This window comes from Vulpes vulpes, chromosome 13, assembly GCF_048418805.1.
Source record: "Vulpes vulpes isolate BD-2025 chromosome 13, VulVul3, whole genome shotgun sequence".
Taxonomy (NCBI): Eukaryota; Metazoa; Chordata; class Mammalia; order Carnivora; family Canidae; genus Vulpes; species Vulpes vulpes.
The window spans coordinates 54,659,678-54,677,177 of record NC_132792.1 but is presented as its reverse complement, the minus strand read 5'-3'; the positions used below and the strand labels follow the sequence as shown (position 1 = coordinate 54,677,177).

Genomic DNA, 17,500 nt, shown 5'->3' with positions numbered 1-17,500 from the left:
CAGAAAATCTTCCTAGCCACTTGGAGAGTTTAAGTGTGCCTGTACTCAATGTCAAATCTTATATTTTTTGTTTTTTATGTCTAACGACGTGTTTTGAATGACTTACTTTTAAGATGAAGATCTCTCTCAGAGTGTGAACCATCTGCATTACCTGTCCAATTAATTTTCTCAATCTGCTTGCACTCAGGTCGTGAGTCAGCCTCCAGTTACTAGCCAGTGGTTATAGAAAAATAAGGAAGGAGTGCAAGAAAAAGGTTAACTCATTCGATAAACCAAGTGATATCAGTGAGGAAAAATTCTTGTAATAAGGATGGTGTTTTAATAACCTATGCCATATCTTTTATAAGTCCCTTGCTAATGCTCCTTGGTTTAGCAGTTTTTATTCATTAGAATGGAAAAAAAATTTTTTTTCTAATTTCTTTTTAACAGTTGGCTCTTATCTAGCCTTCTCAAGCTCTGTCTTGGCTAAATGCCAAACAATTCTAAAGGCATGTGGGACTAAACCTTGTAAAGGCACTGTAGTGATTTTCAAAGAGATAAGAATAGATATTATGAGTTTAAAAAACACTTTTTGTAGGTATAGCTAAAGGTAGACAGTACTTTGGAGAAATTAGCAAAACTCAAGGGGTAGTTCATTGGCAGGCATCAGCTATGGCTTTCTTTGGAAAGCCTTGGATCAGCCCTATTGTCTTTCCTTCCAATTTCAAATGGGATGCATCCATGTCAGGTTTTTTCAAGTATTAGATTTGGTTTTATGATAATAAAATGTATCTCTTTGGTGGGATAGGCCTCTTGCAGGACCTTGGTTTCCCTACTTCTCGATGGCCTTAACAGCTAGGGTATTGTCCAGGTGGAGGTGAATGGTTAGTAGAGCAGCTATGGGCAATGGCCAGTAATTAAGTACGTGCATGAGTATTTGTTGATTTGGTAAATTGTGTGGCTGAGGTTAATTGACTACCTCAAATTGACTTGCTAAGATTGGTTGAATTGTGATTTTTACTTCTTATGTAGAGTTGTAAACAACTGATACTCATCCAGTGGTTTTTGTTTTGTTTTCTCTTTGTTACTTAGGCATAGTTTTCACCTCCAAGTTTATTTCAAGACTGATTCCTGTTAAATGGATCTGCACATTATTAGTTACTCATTTTTATCTTTATAATGAATGAAATGTATTATAACAAGTAGCAATTATGTGTTTAACAAACTTTAAGCATATAAATTAAGGACCCTTGGGACACAAGAGTAATTAAGCTTTCTTTTAGATCATTTTCTTATGTGGGTCATGTGACCGTGTCTTCAAAATGGTAAAATAATCAGTCAATGTGGTGGAAAACTTGATATTTAGAATGAGTAAAGAAAAATACACAAGCCTGGTAGGTTAAGCTTTTACTTTTCACTTGATTGTGTTGGCATTGTGTATACATAATTTTGGTAGAAGATTTTTTTTTGATCTGTTAATTTTTTGTCACTATGCAGGATATGCCTTAACCATAAGCATTTCCCTTGGCATCAACTATAAGCTGATTTCCAGTGATATTTAAACGTGTGACTATAAAATATTTCTACTGGCATTTCCTTACTAGTTAGCAGCTGTTACAACAGCCTCCAAACATCCATTAAGTAAAGAGATTTGTTTGGTAATAATAGATTAATAGGGAAGTGATCACAAGGCTAGGAGTCAAAGTTTTAGGTAGATACAAGTACCTTGGTTCCTAATTGGAAATTGTATAAACAGACAGATTTTCAGTAAGAATGTTAACCTTCAGATGAATTCCATAAAGTATATTGAGTGTAGCTTAACATGTTTAATTTCAGACATCACCAACAGTAATCAGATAGGGATTTCAGAAAACAATTTATTCCATTTCAATGGAATTTCCATTTTGCTAGCTGTAATCTCAAATATGTAAATGGTAGCCAAAGCTGGATATGATGCTTCAGTTAAGAATTTTTTTTTTTTTTGCCCGTTGTTTCTTCTAGCATCTTCTTGCCAAATCTTCTGGAGCGCTTGTAATTTCCTCTGTACAGAGCCCAACAGGCTCATCAGCAGCAGAAGGTAAACATAATAGATGTGAGGAATTTCTGGAGATTTATGAGGTTTAGTTTTTTTGAAATGTACACTCTGTCTGGCTATGCTGGTGCACGGCCACATGTGGACTCTATGAATTGAAAATGTTATAAATGGGGCATCACTTACCCCTTGTTAAGAATAAGGTTTAGGAACAAAAGATGTTTTCTGTGAGAGTATTTAAAGATTATTGGCTTCTGAATTATAGCAATGCAGTGGAGATGAAAAGAAATACCTTAAACCTTAAATTTTTAATCTTGGAATTTTATATGGATTCATTTTCCCTTGGTTTAAATATATTAAATTTTTATCTTTCTGTACCTTCTTACACTTTCCTGCTTCCCATTTATAAGATTGGGAAAAAACTGGATATCTGTACAAAACATCCCAACAATATCGAACAATTTTTGATGAAGACTATTGACATTGCTGACATTTGGCATGATGTACTGCCAAAAAGGAAATTAAAAAGTACGAGCCATTATCCTAAGGACCATCTGCTTATGAAAATAGTTAATTTCACGTCACTTTGTTAAGCACAAAAATGACCCCTGGTGAAGGACAGAATATGCCTCTCTCGTAATCATGATAGTTTCATTGCTTGTTAAAATGATCCTTTAACTTTTTCAGGGACTTTATTGATATTAATTAATCAGCTTTAATGCTATAAACATCTCAAGCACGAGAGCGCAGGTTATCTTCTGTGTTAGGCATTTGTCTACCTCTTTTCTTTTACACATGTCTTGCTAGAAGAGGCTAGCACAGCATTAGAGGTGTACAGAAAGGCCTCTTGTTCCTGCCTTTGTTTACCAGTAGGGTTGCCTGGTGGAAGGGCTTATAATCATGGATGCAATTTTGTCATGGCCTCACAGAATGGCATCATTTTCAAGGACTTACATAAATGACAGCATGGCTCTTATGGAGATAATTCTGACTAGGAACATCACTTTAACCTGAATTGCCTTCCACAGAGTATTAGAAAAGGAGGAATAGGTAGTCTTTCATCAAAGGCATGTTTTAATGAAAGCTCACCTGACTTTGGAGATGAGCAGCATTTGAAGTGTTGTTGCATGATGCATTTTAAATCTAAAGAAATTTTACGTGGTTGCCTCATGATTTTGTTTCTCGTGAACGATGGTGCTTCCAACTTTAGCTTAATTGCTAAAACTGAAGTGCCTACCATATGAATATGAGCTTTAGAAGAATAACTGGTCCTAGTGTTGTTTTCTTTCTTTTTCTCTTTCTTTCTTTCTTTCTTTCTTTCTTTCTTTCTTTCTTTCTTTCTTTCTTTCTTTCTTCTTTCTTTCTTTCTTTCTTCTTTCTCTTTCTTTCTTTAATTGATTTCTTTATATATCTCTCCATTAACTGTTGAGGCTAGATTGAGACTGGGGAAACGTTACTGTTTTATTTTGCTGCATTCTTGTGTAATGTATATAAAATATGTGTGCACCTTAAAAGCATTATGGTATCTTTGAGAATAATAGTAAAGATAACATACTTCAAAAAAGAGTGTAAAATAGCCCTTGTTGGAAAATAACTTTTAATTATTCATGAAACCAAGATATTGCCTTGAAATGAAGATGGGCTTTTGTTTAGTTTTGTGATATTTTAAAACAAAGTAAATAATGACTTTTTTTCTCTAACCCAATTCACATGGGGCTTCCAACTCTCAACATGCTAAATACAAATAAATATGTTAAAGATCTTAAACAAATTACTCTATTTACTAGTTCCCATTTTTGTAAGCTTTATGTGCGTTTCTCATCTGTGGTTTTTTTGGAGGCAGGATTACTGCCTAGCAATTTCCTCTTGTCTGTGAAAACAATTTATAGGAGGTGAAGTAGTACAATGGTGTTAATCCAGCTTTTTAAAATAATCAGTCTCCTATGCATACCATATTTATGTTATTGTCTGTGCAGGAGTTTCTTTTTCTAGAACCATTCTTTATCTACCAAATTTCTTTTTTGACAAATGATATTGGATTACCAAGTCACAGCTGTGTATGCCTGTTGATGTATTGCTATAGGATTGATAATTCATAAAAGCCCAGCACTATTTGGGGGTTAAATTTTCTTTAGATATGAGAAAATAAGGCTGCCTGCTACATATTTTTTTTTCATTTCTGTTATCTAAGTTTTACCAGGTTTGGACTAGTTATTGACTCAGTAAATGTAAAAAAAAAAAATGTTGATATGCTGTCAATATTAATGTAGATGTCAGACCAACACCGGTCCCTAATGTATGTAAGAGCAAGTATTTTTTACCTTGATACAGAAAAGCAGTCATGTGTGAGATTTAATATACATCCTAATCTGTCTTGTCATTGCTCTAGCCATGGGTGATGTGCTAATGTGTGGTCCGCCATTTTCTTTTTCTTCTCACACAATGGAATAGATACCCATGAATGACAGTCAAGCTCCACTCTGTAATTATTTTGAGGACAGTTAGAAACTCTGCAGGGTTACCTTTAGACTTAAAGTCTTTGACTTATTTAAATATCCAAGTAACATGTAATTAACAAAGACAAGCATCTTTTGAAGGTCCATTCTTAACCATACTGATAATTATTCTTCCAAAAACAAAAAATCATTCTTAAAACATTTTTGCTATGTGTAAATACTGTAAGATACTGAACTGGCTTTAGTTTATACTTTATTCCAACACTATCAGCATCTTAATGGAATATGCCAATACATCATTTTCTAATTAGGTTACCTTGTATTTTTTTACCTGATCACAGTTGGTGTCATTAAAATGACAAAGCTCAACAAAATAAGATATGAAATACATAACCTACAATTCATATCAATTTGATCATTTCTAATAAATGCAAATATTGAAATTTAGTACCACTTTTTCATTCTAGGAAATATCTAATGAAATTTTAATATCCAGAAAAGGAGTCCAAACAACATAATTTTTAATCATCAGTACCAAAAAATAATTTTATTTGCATAAAGTTACAATATAAACTCTCTCCAGAGTAATATTCTATAATGCAGAAAATTATAGTGTTTATGAGACTATACCATAATGAATCAAATTAATTTTATTTCTATGGGCATCAACATAATTGAAAATCTGTATAGTAATTAAAATTGTTTTATGACATTCTAAATATTTTGAATATACTCTTTAAATGTCAATGAAAGCTAAAGTAGCACTGTGTTATCATCAGACTATAATGGAAATTAAAAGCACTGGTAAACATTTGACTATAGATACTTGCTAGCAAATATCACCTTAGAAATAATCTCATTGGGAAAGGGAAAATATCCCCCTATTTTTAACATAAATGTTATAAATTTGCCTTCCTACTTAAGTTTCCTACAAGTGGCTCTTCTTTTCCTGAGAATAGCAATATAAAGGCTAAATTGTTACCTTATGTTTTCATTGGATAGGTTTGGGACCACTGACAGTTATAATTTACAAAAATTACAATGATTATGGACATTAACATACTTGACGGCAGTTATTATTTTTATTTGAAATACAAAGACTTTCAGTGGATACTGGACATTAAGATCTTGCCTATAGATGCCAAGTGAAGTGGAGGATTGGCACAATTGTTCAAAGAGTTTAGACTAAGGTGACATATTTTTCTCAATGATACAGATAGTTCAGAAGCAAGTGGTTGTTTAGCTTGAATGTTCTCGTTTCTTTGCATATGCCCTCTGTCACTAAACTGGTTATCTATTGCCAGTAAATCAATTCAGACTTTGACACTAAATCTGAATTGGTTTACTGAGAATAATAACAAAAAGCAGACATTTATTTGTTTTCTTCAACTCATTTAATTCTTTTAACAACACTATGTTACAGATTCTGATGTTATTCCTACTTAATAGACAAGGAAAGAGGGGCTGAGAGAGGTCAAGTCTATTGTTAAGTTTGCACAGCTCCATTCACCTGGTAATATAGCTTGGGTTTGAAAAACATGCCAACTCCAGAATCCATGCATTTAACTGTACCCTGGAAAATAATACTCTATAAGGAAAAAACAGACATTTTGAGACAGAACTTTAAAAAATAGAAATCCATTCCATGATAATCTCCTACTATTTGCCATCAAAACCCAAATTCTGTTATTCTCTTCTTTCTTTTCCTTCACTATCATTTTCATCTGGGAAAACTACTAGCTACATGCAGGGTAGTTTCATATGGATACCTGATATGAAGTCAGACATTGGGAATCATGAATTTTACTTTTTGAACATTTTGGATAAAGAGATAATATGAGTTTATATCTGTAATTCAGTGGAATTTTATTGAGGATATTAGCTTTGATAAGATACAAATAACTCTAGGGAATGTGCTTACAGTACCTAGAAGATACATCAATTGTGTCAAATTTTGAAAGTATTGGTATTTTAATAGTGATGTCTTTTATTTTATTTATTTGAAGATTTTATTTATTTGAAAGAGAGAGAAAGAGAATGAGCAGGGGGAAGGACAAAGGGAGAAGCAGACTCTCTGGTGAGCTGGAAGCAGGACATGGGACTTGATCTCAGGACCCCAGGATCATGACCTGAGCCAAAAGCAGATGCTTAACCAACTGAGCCACTCAGGAACCCCAGTAGTCTTTTAGAGTCTTTTAGAAACCATAGTGTATACAAGGCTTTGTTTTACTATCTCCTGATAACTAAGCCCTAAAAAATAAGAAATCTAAAAAATAATTTTCTATCATTTGCAAGCTAAGTTTTTATGCAGCACGTAATCATTGTATTATTGTTGCAAAAAGTAAAAGAGAAAAAAATCTGAATAATTGAGTTCCCATGGGTGAAATTTTGAGCAGGGATTACTTATTTAAATTTGAAAATCTGAAATACTATTTGCAACACTTCTGAGGGTGGGAGATTCAGGGCTGTTCATTCACCATGATGAAGGGAAGTCAAAGCATGAGATTTATTGGCAGCAACCAGTCATAGCATGATTGCTGTCATTTTCTGGTAAGATAAATGACCAACATATTTATTTACTATAGGTGGATAGTCAAAATCTGCTCCTCAGGGTTAAACGGTCTCTTTTCTGGTAAATAGCATAATCATTATGTATAAATGAATGCTATATATATCCCATATTTTGTATCATTTTTGATTCAGCAAAAATTTCATGACTGGGTTTACTATTGAGTGAGGCCCCAACAAAAAATGTCTTTGTATTCAAGGAGTTTATAGTTGGAGGAGAAACTAAATGGTATAAGGTGGGTAAAAATAAGGCTATGAGAACTGAGACAAGGTAGCAGATATATAAATCTGAAACAAAATGGAAGACATACAGGATGAGAGAGGCTTGAAATATGGATAGGATTTCAACAGGAGAAGAAGGAAGTGGTTGGGTAATGATACGCCAGATGAAATAAAACATGGTAAGCAAAGGCTCCAAGCTTGAAAACCACAGGGGATGTTGGAGAGGTCAGTGGTGTAGTTTGGCTGAGACAAAGGGTAAATGATTAAAAAGCAAGACTGGAAAAAATGACTGAACGCATGAGCCAGGCTTAGAAAAAGATAACTAATGATTACTACTAATAATGAGGAGGATATTGATGATAACAGACTTTACTAAATAGTGTGTATATCCAATGTCTATTTTAACTACTTTACACACATAAGCTCAGTTATTTCTCAGAGTAATGATAAACAAGTGGTACCATTATAGTCCCTGTTTACAAATGAGGACATTGAAGGTAACTTCAAGCTGAATAACTTGCCCAAGTTTGTACTAGTAGTTGCTGTCAGAGAGCAGGGTGGTATAAGCAGTGTAGAATCTTATTATTAAGGGAAGACATTAGGCTGGACAGTAACATAATCTTCCCTGGTTTAGGAGACCTTTCTTGCTTCTTTCCCAACATGAACTGCACTCTCATATTGCTCACTTATGTTGTCCATATTTCCAGAGGCACCTTTCTTCTTTCTTTAACAACCCTTTGAATCTTTTAATAGCCTAGCATTCATTCCCCATTTCCTCAAAACTGCAATCTGTATTGATATATATCCCTCATCAGTGGTCTTCTGTAGTACTTGCTGTCTCATACAACTTAGCACTCAATTACATACTGAGTTTTGTTCATGATTATTAATTCATCTGTTCTAGTCTTGCCTCTTGGCTCTCAGTCTAGATTCCAATATCTTTGAGTATGTCTCCTGTTTCTAATATATCTTCCATGGAGTCCAATTTATAGTACGGGCTCTGGTGGATTAGAACTAATGGCTTCTGGGTTAGTTCTGGTCACGTGGACCTTGGACAGTGAAGTGCCATTTTTGGATAAAGAAGACATGGCAGCTGACTGGTTGAAAATTGAATTTCTCCCAGATCAATGTGGCTCAAAGCCACTTATCAGATCTATATAATATCAAATTAAATAATCACATTTTGTTACCAAGAGCCAAGTTTTTGGTTCTTTATATACAAAGGAAAAGATGAAATATCCACCATGAGGATCTGGGGTTTGGTCCATACTAAGTAAATTGTTTAACCTGATCCCTATTACCGTGCTGCTTATTTTTGATAGAACTGATCAAATTGATTATTTTAGTGTGCTGTCAACATTAACCTGTCAACATTGATTAAATTGGACACTTGAATAAAATAATTCATGAAAACATATATTTCACACCAGTGTGTTGTTTTGTATTCTGCAACCTTTGTGATCAAAGTATTTATTTATCATTATGTGGAGAGACAATGAAATCAGCTGGCTCAATATTAAGTGACGCCCATTATTGCGTAGCTGCTGGCTCATGTTAGACTAAACTGACACACGGTTGTAAAAGTCCTCAGAAGAGCAATCAAGTGTTTTGGCCAAAATCCACTCCTAGATGGGAAGGAATTAATATCAAAGAGCGCACCAACAGACTGTTTTGACTATCTACAAGATGGTAAACAAGCATTTTGGCTAAATTCCGTCTTTTGATTATGACATAATAGAACAATTTGAAAGAAACATTTGTATGAAGTGCTCTAATGGGGAATCATACAGCAAAATTACCCAGGATAATGAGTGAGCCTTAGACTCTAACTGTGTTGCACGAAACCAATATTTTGTCAGGAAATAAACACGTGCGTATCATGGTAGGCAATTGTTTTTGGCTTCCTGCATTAATAAAGATAACTAAATGACTGCGGAATCTCATTTTCACTTTGTGCTGTGAAGACAGTACATTTAGCATTTAACCAGTTTAAATTGATTTATACAGTCAAAGTAAGCATTTCAGGACCAACACAGATCCATGGGTCAGAATCATCTAGTTTATTCATCTCCATTAATCAAATTAGTTAGATAATTACCAAATCTCCATTTCAATTTGTGGATTTGAGATCTGAATTATCTTGATTTGTTTGTGTAGGGTTTTAAAAGTTTAATTTCCGTGCTATTAATGGAACTGAAAATAGTGTTAAATTATCTTAGAAATAATAGACTATTCCATTAGTGTTTTTGTGGTCTGTCATATAAATATGTAAATATATGTACATATGCATTTAGAAAATAGTTTTTCAAATTCTAATGTACAGCTGCATCTTCGGAGGCATTACAGTTCACTAAATAAAGAAAGCACTTGGATTTCACTTAAAATGTATAATATTTGCTTGACTTTGTTTCCAATTTGATTTCATATGACATGACAACATCTCAAAAGTTTTCTTCATCATTACTATATAATTTATGTCAAAATATGAGTTGTTCTAGTGATGCTTATCTATTTTTGCGTATTGAAGCGCCTTGAAAGTTGTTCTATATATTTGGATGTATTTTTATGAGTTATTATATATAATTAAATGGTTGAGAAAGTAAAATTTACAATAAAAGTTGTCAAAGACTTTTTATAACTATAATAATTTATTGATTGCTACTCTGTCAGACATTTTAAGTGTATCAACTAATTTAATTTAATCACAGCCACATTGAGGGAAAGTTATTACTATCCCTGATTTTTCATCTTATGAAACAGAGGCACAGATATTAAATAATCAGACAAAAGTCACATAGTTGGGAAGTGATGGAATGAGGGTTTTTATCCAAAATGACTTCTGAATTCTTAATTGTTATCAACTGTCACAATAATGGATTATTTTAAAATGATATTATGAAAGAGGAACAACCCAAAGTACTCAAATATTTATTGTTTTAAAAAAGCCTTAATTGGAAACATTACATTTTTCCAAAATTTTTTATGTAAGGAAAAGTTAGCTTGAGGTAAAAACTTCAATCTAAAAACTAAAACTGAAAACTAAAGCACTGACAATATTTAATTCTCTACTAAGGAATCAAGTTCAGTCTTCTGTAAAAGGAATTAATCTCAGGTTTGAAGTTTTAGGAACTTGTTGGACAACTCTCATTAGTTATCTTTTTCTTGGCCAGTTTTTTTTTTTTTTCATTTTGTTCTGTTTTATTTTGTTTTGTTTTTTTGGACTGTAAAGGACAGCCCCGTTTTAAATTCAGCAGCATAATTCCCAGGTTGGAGTAATTCAGTTACAGAAGCTTGCTACCTTTTGGGTTCCCAGGGGCAAAGTTTGCGTTTCCAAACAGCCTCCTGTGAGCACGGGAGGATGGATTACTGAGGTCGGCCTTGGTTGAGTAACAGCCACTCAACCAGAGAAGAATTTTTAAAGGGTCCAGGAGGCTAAGCCTTGCCGTTTTCTTTTGGTTGACTCTTTCATACTAGAATTTCCAAAGCAAAAATTTTCAGACCAGTTCTTTTCTTAGTCTTTTATTCTTTTTTGCTAAAACAAAGACAAGTCAGAAACAGATTGAAAATATGTTTGGTTAAAAAGAGCACAAAAGATTCCCCACCTTTTCTTTGAGCCAAAATAAGTCTCTTCCTTTGCCATTCCTTGGCATATTTTTCAATCGACCAGGTTTTCTGTCTGGATTTCAAGATTTGTGACAATCTTACTTTATAAATTCTCCCTTCACTTTTTATACAAATCACTCTGGGCTGCTGAATCCATCCATATCCACTTTGGGTATCTGTTGAGCACCTTAACCGCTTATGTGGTGGCCTGAAACATGAGGTGTTTCAAAGATAACGATTAGTCTGATGTGTTTAAGTAAATCTTATTCTTAAGTTTTAAAGTAGAAGGTTTGGGTTCTAAGGTGGGAAACTGTTTAGATAAATGGGAAAATTTACATATGGCTCAATAACATATGTATAAATAAATTACCACCACATTTTCGTAACAATTATGAGGATACACTTTTATGTCTACAGATATTTTTACTATATTTCAATGTTCATTTCCTTTTCTGTATAAAGTTAAGCTTACTTAAAGACAAAATGGTAGAACAAAGAAGAAAAACCACTCAGTACATAGAAACCCTGATTTTAATCTGTCTTAATATTAAGCGGGGAAAATCATCTACTGTCTCAGAGATTCTATTTATCCAAATTACCTCTGACTTCTGAGATTTTAACATCTACCTTTTAATGATATCACTATTAAATCCTTTAACTCTGCCGATGCCGATATTTTCAAATTAGAATTGTATTTTTTCAAGAGATTCGGTATTTGGTTAAGAAAGTGATGACCTCAAGTATTCATTTGCCCTGGAAGAAGTTTTTTGAATTAACCACAAATACTTCCCAAACTAACTGCTGTACAGCCAGAGCTCTGGCCCAGCCTCTGACATTGCATCATAAATAGTGATTTTGTCGTTTAAGAGCAACAAGAAATCCTGGGATAAATACAGTGTCAGTTCATGGTGTGCAGGTGTGTGGCTGAGGAGAGGGAGGATAAGAAGAAAGCAAGGAGTGGATTCATGCCAATAGACTTTACAGTTCTGAAGTAATTAGTAAGCTGTGCAGGTGTCTATTAAAAGTAACTGACAATAAATCTTGGTTTCTCTTTTGAATATTGCTTTGGTTTTGCAAGTCTGTGCCCCCAGGGGCGAAAGAAAATGACTCCAAGATTAATTACCACAACAGCTCATTCCCAAAGAGAAAGTTAACAGAGTTTTTATTTGAATTTATTATTTGTGTTATCATTAATACAACCACTAATAAAGATTGTGGCTTAATCTTTCTGAAAGACCATTGGATGAGATGATACATTTCATGGTTGAAGAAGGTCCGGCATAGAGAGATCCTTAAGTAAACAGGTCCTTTGGTCTGTCAGAAGTTATTTGTCCCAGGGTGTGCCCAATGCAAATTTGGTCTGTCAGAAGTTATTTGTCCCAGGGTGTGCCCAATGCAAATTTGTTGTCCTTTGTGGTTCACAAGATTTGAGGAGTGCTAAAGTTGCGACAAGGTGTCCAGGTCTCTATTGTCTACTCTTTCCCTAAGTGGAGTAACTAATTGCAGGTAAACTTAGCCACAAAGTGACATTTCTCCAGGCTTCTCCATCTGCTCTTTTTTGACACCCCTGCCATTAACTGTCATTTTCCTTTAAATATACTGTGAATCTGAAAGGCCAGCTCTACATCACATCATTTCCGATTAGGGGCAGTTCCTTTGAGTTGAGTACTGTTTAGGTGTCAGAAAGAAGTCCCTGACCTCTCTGGAAGCACATTGCCGCGGGGCCTTAATTAGCACTGACTCCAGCCATTACTGAAGAGAGCACAAAGGAGAACACATCATTTTTCTACTTAGGAAGTTAGTGTCTGACCTAATAACTTGTCCAGGCTCACAGGACACTGTAACCACACAATAACAATGGGCATTATTTCTCTGCTTCCGCCTCATGTGAAGCACAGAATGAGGTGTAGACTGAGAAGGAATTATGGTTACCTCCCAAGGACCGTTTTAGAGTTTCCTCCGCCTTTTATTAGGGGTGAAGTAGTAGTTGCCTTAAAAAAACAAAATGGGGTGGGCATATAGATGTTCTCAAATCTGTGAGCTTAAGATGATTTTAAATGATCCAGTGTGTGCCTGTCTGTTTGTGTATTTGATGATTTTATCAAATAATTTTTTAAAGAGGGCTTTTCCTTACCACAAGAACAGTTTTTAAAAGTGAAATTAAGTATTTTGAATTAAAAGTCCCTCCTTGATTTCAAATTGTAAACAGAGTGATATCTTCACCACAATGCATCTCTTAAAAAAAATAGACTCGTTTTAAGAAACACACATAGTTCTGCTTTGGGCCTTCTATAATTACAATAGATAGGCTTTGGGGGAAATGGTGGCTACTGTAAAAATGACTTCAGGGGCGCCTGGGTGGCTCAGTGGCTGAGCATCTGCCTTTGGCTCAGGGTGTGATCCCGAGGTCCTGGGATCCAGTCCCATATCGGGCTCCCCAGAGGGAGCTTGCTTTTCCCGCTGCTGCCTATGTCTCTGCCTCTGTGTATCTGTCATGAATAAGTAAATAAAATCTTAAAAAAAAAAAAAGATTTCACTTCACCTAACTTTTCCAGGATCAAAAGCCCTTAAGCACAATTTAGTATATTTGCCATGTTCTGGCAGACTCATTTAAGAGACCCCATGTAAAGACACTATTAAAAAGTAAAACTCACTGTTGAAGTATATGCAGTCCACTCAAAACCAGTCCCCTTAAATAGAAAAATCTGACCCGATGCCCACTAGAGCCTTCTTTTCTGAGTCATAAATACAACCAGGATTTTAAGTGTTTTAGCGTTTTTATTTTAACACAATTCTTTCCTCTATGATAGTGACGTCTCTGTTACTTCTACTACAAACACATTTCTAAGGTTTAAGACTCAGCTACAAATAGTTATATGGAACTGGATTTGTCATGGGAAGACCCCAATTTAAGCACTTCTTTCATTAATTTTAATAATTTTTGAGTTGGAAATACGTTTTGCACTGCTATAACTGGAAGACTAGAATGTCTTGCAATGATAAAATATAAATACATGCATTTTCAGATTTTCAGCTCAAAATATACCAAGAGTGTTTTGTTGAGGTTGTTGTGCAGGCAGGTTTTAGTGTCAGAGTCTATTCTCAGAAGAGGTTCCCATACCTTTTACATATAAGAAGAGGTTCTCACATACAGAATCCAAGAAAATGTGTTCTGAAGAGTTTTCCTTCATGTCTGGCCACAGACTTCTCCTGCTGCATGGCAGTGGGTCTCCATGTAATGAAATTCAAAAATTTGGCTCTTAGAACACATGGACAGCAATGAGACCAGTACAATAAACTCTTCCATATCCACTAGGTGGTAAAAGCCAGCTGGAAGACTATTTTATATAGGAGACCATGATTGTTTTCTCTTGATAATCTTCATGTCTTCATCCTTCCCATTTTTTTCGAACCAAATTTTTAGTGTAACTTAAGTGTAAAAGCATCCAATCAGAATTAAGTGTAGGTTTGGAGTTCTACCGAAAAATAGCATTTTGTAAATATATTTTATGTGATCAGGTAACTAGCAAAAGAAGAAATCCGACCAAAGGTCTTCAAATCTTATTAAAATAGGAAGAGATGGAGGAAGCTGCTGGCCTGTCATTTTTCCTTTTTAGTAGACAAGTGGACAAATCAAGCCTGTCCCCAGGTGAAGCCCATCTCAGTAGACATTTCCATGATCCTGTGGTCTGTGGCCCAGCTGTCAGCCTGTGAGGAGAGATGCGCATATGCATTAGTTTCCTCCTCCCCTACCAATCATAGAAACAGTCTCTTCAGGTCTGAGGGAAAATAGTAGACAAGACACAACCCAGCCATTCATTCATCATCTGCTGTAATTACACCTGATAATAGGAGAACAAATTATCAAATAAAAATAAATGAAAGTCTGAGCTTGGAAAATAAACTCTCCCTTTTATTTAATAATGTGGAAAAAAAGTAAAATAGCTTCTATAGAAAAGAAGAACTGTTCATTTTAGGCCTCCTTGATCTTCACAATAAAAGTAAGTCAGGCATTTAAGTAAGTCCTGGTCACTGCCCTTCAAATCTCCCTAGAGTGTTTAACCTTTGCCTATTTTGTTAGTTTTAAAGGCTATTGTTTAATTTTCATGGAATGTGCACCATGGGCTATTCTAAATACCGTTGTGAAGACGGGTAAAACTGACATTGTCATCACAAGTATTGAGACCATTCGAAAAGAAGGGATTTGAAGGATTGGGTTGTGGAACGGAAGACGTCCCAGATGATTTTGTGTAGGGGCTTGAAGCAGGACATAAATGCAAATGTATGTAGAGGATGTCGAGGAATGATTGAAGGGGCCTCAATATTAACAGAAAGGTAGGGTAGGCAATCATATCACCTGACTTATATTGGGAAATACTGAAAATGATTTGGAAAAAGATAATTATAGAAATTACATCACTTTAGGTAAGACATAGCTGAATATTACATACATACTCCATTTACAGAAATTACATCATTTTAAAAGATAAGACATAACTCATCTCTATATAAGCAGGTGTATGTACACACACATATACACACATACATATTAAAACTTACTATGAATTAGAATTTTTCTCTATAATAGAACTTCAAGGAAGCTCATTTTCTGGAAAACTCTCTAGTATAACAATAAAATCTGTATTTTTGATCCTTGCTTATAGACGTATTGTCAGATAGGGATCAAGACCTATCTGTGAGGCTTTCAAATATATGCCGGGATTTGTTTTGTATTCTTAATTCCCATGATCGCCCTGCTTTCAGCTGAGCGTGGGGTGGTGAAGATGAGCAACAGCATGGTTAAACAAATATACCATAATACTTCAGTGGTTGAGTGCTGCCTGGAAGAACCAGAACCAACTGTAATTGTCTAACCACACTGCCCTGGAGAGTTTAAAAACCAGAACCCTGGGTAGGTCTGAAAACTTAAAGTGTCCAATTTCTTATTACAAACTTTTCAAAGAAGAGTTATTGCCACTCCTACTGATAATGTTTCCGTAACTAGGGAGAAAAGGGGCAGACTGTTTAACCACACTGTAAGGCATTATAAATAGAGAGAGGGTTATTTTGTTTTTGTTTTGTTTTCCTCTCAGTTTCTGATTTCTCTTCCTATCCATCTTTTCTTTACGTCTCCCTACCCCGGATTATTGAATGATTTCTAATAAAGGCTAGTATTTTCCAGGTCTAGGTAATGTGTGGCTGTGTCTTGATAACCTTGGGGGAAAAGATTGAGTCTCCTTTAGTTTGAAGCGGCTGTATCGAGGACTGTTTCATGAGGCAGAAGCAAGAAACCACGATGACCGCAGCATCTCTACCTTTTAGGCAGGCACCAAAAGATCAGCCAGGCCAACTATTTTTGTCGTTTATTCAATCCAATCATGTGTCTTCTGAACGTGGCTTGTCCTAGAAGTAGTCTTAGTGGTTTTACACAATTTGCTCAGGTCTGGAAATTGAAAACTTGCTACTCTGTTGGGCCTAATGTATGAATTTGGGAATGACTTTCCCCAGAGATAGTGTTGTGATTTCTTTAGGATATTATTGATCTCTCTGATAAATGGGCATTTTTAGAAAACCACTACAATGAGACTCCATTTATATAACCAGAAGATCATGACGTAAACAATACCGAATCTGGAAACACAGAACAAAAATGAAGCTCCTGTTTGACACTCGGGCCTTGGTATTGGGTTTTCAACAATATTATGGGGAAAAGATGGCAGATGAGCAACTCTGATTGTATATGTCATAATCTTAGTGTTTGTTTTTGTCCACGAGCAGCGTGTTCTCTCGAAACTACAGATTACTTTTAAGAAACATGTAGTTTTAAACAATATTTAGTCAGCCTTTTTACTTCTTTAATCAACTTGTTCTGCTGAACAAGGTGTGGAATTGATAGCTGCTATTGATTGGATGTAGCATTACCTAATCTTCACTAAATGTAGGAAGCTTTTCAGATTTAGAAAGGTGGCAGAAAATGTCTAGTAATGACGCTGCTGGGAATTCAAGCTCAATACTGTGGTCAGTGTAAAAGTGATGTAACTATAAGAGGTATTTTATTATAAGCCTGTCGGTTTTACTAAATGCTTGACCTGGTATATTTCTGGAGTTTTGGTGTGTGTGTGTGTGCGCGTGCATGCGTGTGCACGTGTGTGTGAGTGATCACTGTACTTAGCAGATGTTTCCATATTTTAGTCATCTAAAACATTACTAGTGATAATTTCCAGTACTAATAGTAGTGCCATTTTTGTATAATAGGAAGCTAGTATTGAAACTGGAAAAATTTACGGATAAAGGAGAATATAGCATTATGGAATAGAAAGAAGATTGCATTAGGAATTCAATACAGAGGAAAGGTACACGAAATCATTACTAAAACAGATATAAACGTGACCTTCACTGTGGTTCAGTAATTATCCTAGTCCACACTATGGTGTATGTATCATGATTTTCCCTTTTTTCTCTTTGTTTTCATTTTTATCTGGGTACTTCACTGGTGAGTAATTGCTAAAGGGAACCTATTATGCAAGGCGAGCATTCAGTTTGCAAGTGAATTTGCTGGTAGCTATTGCCACATTTGAACCTCACTAATGTATGTAAATTAAAAACTCTGGTATTCGGAATTGCTCCTGTTTGAAATAAA

The 17,500-nt window shown here is 35.0% G+C and overlaps 1 protein-coding gene and 1 long non-coding RNA gene across 2 annotated transcripts in view; one reads left to right on the top strand and one right to left on the bottom strand.

The window, feature by feature from the left end:
• The window catches only part of ZFHX4 (zinc finger homeobox 4), a 179,398-nt gene that overhangs the window by 96,374 nt on the left and 65,524 nt on the right, over positions 1–17,500 (top strand).
• The window catches only part of LOC140595183 (uncharacterized), a 7,803-nt gene continuing 3,923 nt past the window's right edge, over positions 13,621–17,500 (bottom strand). Inside the window, exon 2 of the long non-coding RNA XR_011996622.1 lies at positions 13,621–14,568. This is a non-coding gene — a long non-coding RNA (uncharacterized lncRNA). The remainder of the gene's footprint in view (positions 14,569–17,500) is intronic.